This window comes from Amblyraja radiata, chromosome 5 (assembly GCF_010909765.2).
Source record: "Amblyraja radiata isolate CabotCenter1 chromosome 5, sAmbRad1.1.pri, whole genome shotgun sequence".
Lineage (NCBI taxonomy): Eukaryota > Metazoa > Chordata > Chondrichthyes > Rajiformes > Rajidae > Amblyraja > Amblyraja radiata.
Window position 1 is genome coordinate 61,142,012 of NC_045960.1, and position 6,177 is coordinate 61,148,188.

General features: G+C 44.9%; 1 protein-coding gene across 1 annotated transcript in view; it reads right to left on the bottom strand.

Moving 5' to 3' along the window:
- LOC116973364 (fibronectin type III domain-containing protein 4-like) overlaps positions 1 to 2,912 on the bottom strand; it is a 219,743-nt gene extending 216,831 nt beyond the window's left edge. The window contains exon 1 of the mRNA XM_033021353.1: positions 2,823 to 2,912. The gene's annotated coding sequence lies outside the window, so the exon portion shown is untranslated. The remainder of the gene's footprint in view (positions 1 to 2,822) is intronic.
- Positions 2,913 to 6,177: the final 3,265 nt, after the last annotated feature.

Sequence of the window (6,177 nt, forward strand, 5' to 3'; positions counted from 1 at the left end):
TTCACGAGATGCTTCACAAAATGCTTCAGCCATGATCATATTGAATGGCGGTGCAGGCTCGAAGGGCCGAATGGCCTACTCCTGCACCTATTTTCTATGTTTCTGTCTGCTGCTAATGCTATAATTCCAGCCTGCATACTTTCAAAACTTGTGGATGTAGATTTAATGGCCGCAGCATGTTTAGTTTGCATACATGCTGAACATTTACCCTAAGCTTATAGGGGACAGCTAATCCACCTAATGCCACAAAACTTTCAATCATAAACCTACAGAATAATACAAGGGGATTGTGTGGTTTGGCAGCTGAGTAAAACTCCAAGGATTGAATGAGGCAAAGGTATTCTGTTCAAAATCAATCACAATGAAACCTTATCACATTATGGCAACATTTAGAAGCTGTCACTGTATCTAACATTTTCAGGTGATTTCTTGATTTTTTCCCCTATTTCTTCATGTGAGAAGTGCTTATATATTTTTTAAAGTGTATGCCACTACTCTGCACCTTCATCAACTAAATTTAGTGCAAACATTTTATCTTCATAAAATTTCATTTGAGAGGAATCTGGAAAAAAAAGTAATCATTCATAAATATCGGATGATTTTGAAGAAGTCTTGGGAACTGAAAAATAAATTCATTGGCTGATAAGATGTTTGTATTATCTTTCCATCATTATGCTCGCTTCCAAAATAACAAAGAAGGGAGCAGGAGGGAAGGATTACATCTGCTAACTAGGAACCGAGAGGCTTGCATGGAAGATGAATGAATGGATTGGGACAGAGCTGGAGAAAATAGGGTACCTGGCAGGGTCAATGACAGTCACTAGGTAGGTATGGATGACGCCCTCAATTACAAATCAAGAAATCATGAATAGGCCAGCATTAAGTTTCATGATAGGCTGAAAATCTGTCATGTGCTTTCAAGATATCTGAAATGGAGAATAACATACTAATAGGGAAATGCAACTGTTAAGTGACATATAGTATTTAGGTAAGTTAGAGTGACCAAACAAGAAAGTGACACAATTCTAAACATCACAGATAACTTGAAGTAAAAGATGTTAGGCCAACAGAAATAAATTCTGCAAAAAAGCCACTGCAAAAAATCCAAAAAAACATATACTCCAATACCAAGCTTGCACAAGAAGAAGGATCCTTTGTTCTTTGAAGCAATAACAAGGATAAAATAGAATAGGTGAGTTATTTCAAATGGAAACTTCAATTAGCTTAATATAAATGGTGCACAATTCATTCTTAGCACTGTCACCAAGGAAGATGGAGGCAATTCTCATCCTAAAATGGGACTGTGTCTGGCCTACAGGAAATAAATTGAGATGAGGAAACACTTTTTCACACAGTTGTGAGTGTGTGGAATTCTCTGCCTCAGAGGCTGGTTCCCTGGATACTTTCAAGAGAGAGCTAGATAAGGCTCTTAAAGATAGCAGAGTCTGGGATATGGGGAGAAGGCAGGAACTGGGTACTGATTGTGGATGATCAGCCATGATTACATTGAATGGCAGTGCTAGCTCGAAGGGCCGAATCACCTGCTCCTGCACCTATTGTCTATTGTCCATTGATAATGTAGGACCACAGGGAGAAATCAAACACAGTCATAAAACATAACAATCTGACATTGAGTGACACCCAAGAAAAAGAGCCTATCCACGAAAAAAAGCATATAAATTAAAAAAATCAAATACAAGTAATGGAACAGCAAAAACATGCATACAGATATAAAACAGATAAATCAAAGATTGTTATTCTTTAGAACATTTTAAGTGGGACTTCTTTCAGCCTACAGAACTGAGAATTTCACTTTTCCAAAATCACAAAGCTCAGACTAAATATGTGATGATAAATGGCATGAGGTGCAAAGAAAAGATAGTCGGTATAAATCATGCAAGGAGAAGCAAGAACTCCAGTGAGCTAAATGTACAAAGTACAGAAATACATCAAAAGATTGGCCAGAGGGTGTGAAAGATAAACAAGAAATTGTGTGGCAACAAATGATCGGCTGGAGGAATGGGGAGGAAAGTGATTGTTGACGTATGATTCATCAGAATCCGTTCACTTGCTCCAGATTCAAGCATGTGCAGCCTCCCGAGTTTCCGGATATTGTACTGCACCTATCAAGATACACCGATCACATGAAGTAGCAATCTTCCCAAGCAGGGAACAGACATCAGATGTGTGTACGGCTTTCCGGCATCCAAATTGTGCCATTCTCCGGAACCAAGCTGTGCTGTATGCATCTGAATTGATTTTGCACTCTTTGTGCGCACAGAGGCCTTTCCTCCACGAGCAGTTGGTTGTGGCTGCTCAGTGAGAGATGTGGGAAGGGGTCAGTGGAGCTGGACACTGGATTGGGAATTGGGAATTGGGGTCATTCAGACAGAGAACAGGGCCAGGTGACCGGGATTGAAAATGATAGTTGATCACACAGGGGGCCGTGCTAGAGGCAATGAGTCACTTGATCACATACCCCAGAGACACCGGCACAAACCAGAGGATAACCAGTCAGATCACTTCTAAAAGGATGATTAATCCTGGAAGCCTCCCTGTCCCTGGGCCCCTTAAACCAAAAGCTTGACACCTCTGGGCCCCTTAAACCAAAAGCAGGATTCAACATTGCAGACCTGCTTCAATGTGTGCAGTTTGACATCAGTGCACATGTGTGATAGTTTTCACATGTATGCATTTCACATGCACACAATACCTGGAACAGGGTTTCTGGAAATACACAAGTACACTAAGCAACCAACCATACTGACTTTCTGCACAATGAAAAGTTTATTGACCTGAAACATTAATACTGTTTCACTTACCACAGGGTAGTTCTTCATCTCGTACTTCTTGTTCCAGTACTTCTTGTTTTAAATTTAGACTTCCAATATCTGAAATCTGTTCTTTAGGATTTCCAACTCCCCGGGTAAAAGGTATGTTGCTGCTGATAAGCAAAACAATAAAGCCAAATTCATCAGTAACACAGCAGTGAAAGGAAATTGAAACCAAATTAAAAGCAATAAAACTGACAAAAATGGAGAGCGTGGCTGAAATAATAAACATACTGAATAACTATTTCTCCATTTAAGAATTATAGCATTTAAGAAGTGTCTAGTCGAGCACTTGAATAATTTAGGCATAGAGGGCTATGGACCAACTACTGGGTAATAGGATTAATATGGAAGGTTGCCCACTGATCAACATGGATGAGTTGGGCCAAATGACCTGTTTCTATGCTGTGTGACTATGGTTCTGTGACAAGATATGAGCCATGCACACTTTCCAAACAAATATTTTCAAAATAAAAGCATAATTTTATGACAAATAAAATTGAATTCCTATACAGTATAAATGACCTATAACAATTAAAGCCATGCTGATGGATGATGTTTCTCTCAGAGTACTTCATGAAACCAGAGAATAGATTGTGACTACTGACAAACTGATAAAAATCCATCAATGGAAACAGCATAGATCGCAATCAGGCTAATCTGATATCCATAATTAAAAATGGTGGACTATATAATTTAATTCAAAGTTTCAGAATCAACTACCAAGAGATAATTGGAGAATGTTAAATTGCTTTTAACAGGTTTAGCAAATCAATCTACATGTCGAGGGTGGTAGCAACCCCAGTGGCCCAAATTGCCCAGACAGAGTTGACAAGACCCAGCATAGGAAAATGATCAAAAAGGATTGAGGCCAAGGATCCAGGGCAAGTTAGCAAAATGAATCCATTAATGGAAGAGTCCAAGGGAATATTGACCAACAAAGTCAGGGATTGTTGTACACAGATTAAAACGCAGGTGAGGTTTATATTCGTTGTCAGAGAGGAATTTGGTGGCAGCATAGTTATGGGCCTGTCCTACTTAGGCGACTTTTTAGGCGACTGCAGGAGACTTTGCAGTCCCCACATGGTCACCACATGTTCGTGGGTGGTTGCCGGGGAGTCGCCTTCATGATTGTGAGGAGTTCCCACATTTTGGGAACTTGGCGCAGCCTCATTATGGATGCCGAGAATTTGTCAACATGTTTTCATTGGCTCATCGGATAAAAAAAACATAAGCAGTAGGTTTCAGAACCAAGGAACCGACCAGTAACGTTAAATGTCCGCCGAACTTCACAGCCGTGTATCTCTGGCTTTTAAAAAATTGTCTCTACTCCTTCTCCCTCCTTCTCCCCCCTCTTTTAAAGGATTTACCAAACACTGCGCTTTAGCCGTCTTAATTACAGCGCCAACCTTCCTGTTCATCGCGGTGTGTGTCTGTATCACCTTGGCTTTGCACCATGGGAATTTTTTAGACAGCGATCCACACGATCCTACAGTTCCCGGTTTTTCAGGCGACTGCCGGCAACTTGACAGTCGCCGGCAGTCTGCTGAAAAATCGCCTAAGTGGGACAGGTCCAATAGATAAGATGATGATGAAGATCTAAAGGTCATATGCTATAATTAGCCAGGCTATTGTACATTTTTACTTTTTTTTTACAATGTGGTTATTGTTGTTAGTCAGGGCCGGATTTACGTATAAGCTTCACAAGCTTAAGCTTAGGGCCTCGAGATCTAGGGGGGGGCTTGACCCACTCCACCAAGGTGTATAAAACTTTTGACATTGTGGCGTTGTTACAAAACCTACCAACAATGGCGCTGTGCTTGCAATTCCGGAGGCTTTGGTGGTCTGGGGGGGGGGGGGGGGGGGGGTGGGATAAAAACGCAGGTGAGGTTTATATTCGTTGTCGGAGAGGAATTTGCTCCAAAGATCCTTGGATCTTTGATTTGCTCGAACTGCTACTCAGACCTGATGCTGAAAATCCGTTCTACGCGACTAAAAACGCCTTCAACGCCTTCACCATCACGGATCGCAACTGCAGGACAAAGCAAAAGATATGTAGTTTATTTAACCGTTTTCCCCCATCGAACCTCCCCGCCGCACCAGGGCCTTCCCGCCGCACCGGGGCCTTCCCGCCGCACCGGGGCACCAGGGCCCACCCACCTCCCCGCCGCACTGGGGCCCACCCACCTCCCCGCCGCACCAGGGCCCACCCACCTCCCCGCCACACCAGGGCCCACCCACCTCCCCGCCGCACTGGGGCCCACCCACCTCCCCGCCGCACCAGGGCCTACCCACCTCCCCGCCGCACCGGGGCCTACCCACCTCCCCGCCGCACCAGGGCCTACCCACCTCCCCGCCGCACCGGGGCCCACCCACCTCCCCGCCGCACCAGGGCCCACCCACCTCCCCGCCGCACCAGGGCCTACCCACCTCCCTGCCGCACCGGGGCCTACCCACCTCCCCACCGCACCAGGGCCTACCCACCTCCCCGCCGCACCGGGGCCCACCCACCTCCCCGCCGCACCAGGGCCTACCCACCCACCTCCCCGCCGCACCAGGGCCCACCCACCCACCTCCCCGCCGCACCAGGGCCTACCCACCTCGCTGCCTCACCGGACCCGTCGAACCTCGCCGCCCCACCGACCATCCAACCACCAGGATCTCCCACGCTTTGCCCGCTGACCCGGACTCCACGACCCGCGGACTTCCACCATCGATTCTGCTGACCTTCGCCACTCCACAACCCTCCAGCAGCCCGCAGCTGTCGCTTTACCTGCAGCTTGGACTTAGCACCGGGCCTGAAGATTCCACGCTGCAGACTCCCACTCCCCTGGGTTTGACTGCGCTTGGTCCTAGTGCCAGTCTAGGTTTTGCACAAAGGCTCATTTTTATTCAACAAAAGTCAATGGAGAAACATATAGCCGAGAGTGGCTTGTGTATTCTCCCTCAAAAGGCCGGATATATTGCTTTGTTTGTAAACTCTTTCCAAACATTGCATCGTATTCTTCTGCTACATCTTTAGCTTCTGAAGGGTTTGATGATTGGCGAAACCTCTATCTTATCCAAACTGATGAAAACTCAGAGAAGCACAGGAATGCCATGTTGACCTACTTAACAAAAAAGCGAGGGCAAACGTTAACTTCAAAGCTACAGGAACATCTTGGTCGGAAAAAGAGGGAGATCTACAATAATTATAGGCAGCATGAAGTAAATGACGTGCTTGAGGAGTATAAGGAATGTAAAAAGAATCTTAAGAAAGAAATTAGAAAAGCTAAAAGAAGACATGAGGTTGCTTTAGCAAGTAAGGTGAAAGTAAATCCAAAGGGTTTCTACAGCTATATTAATA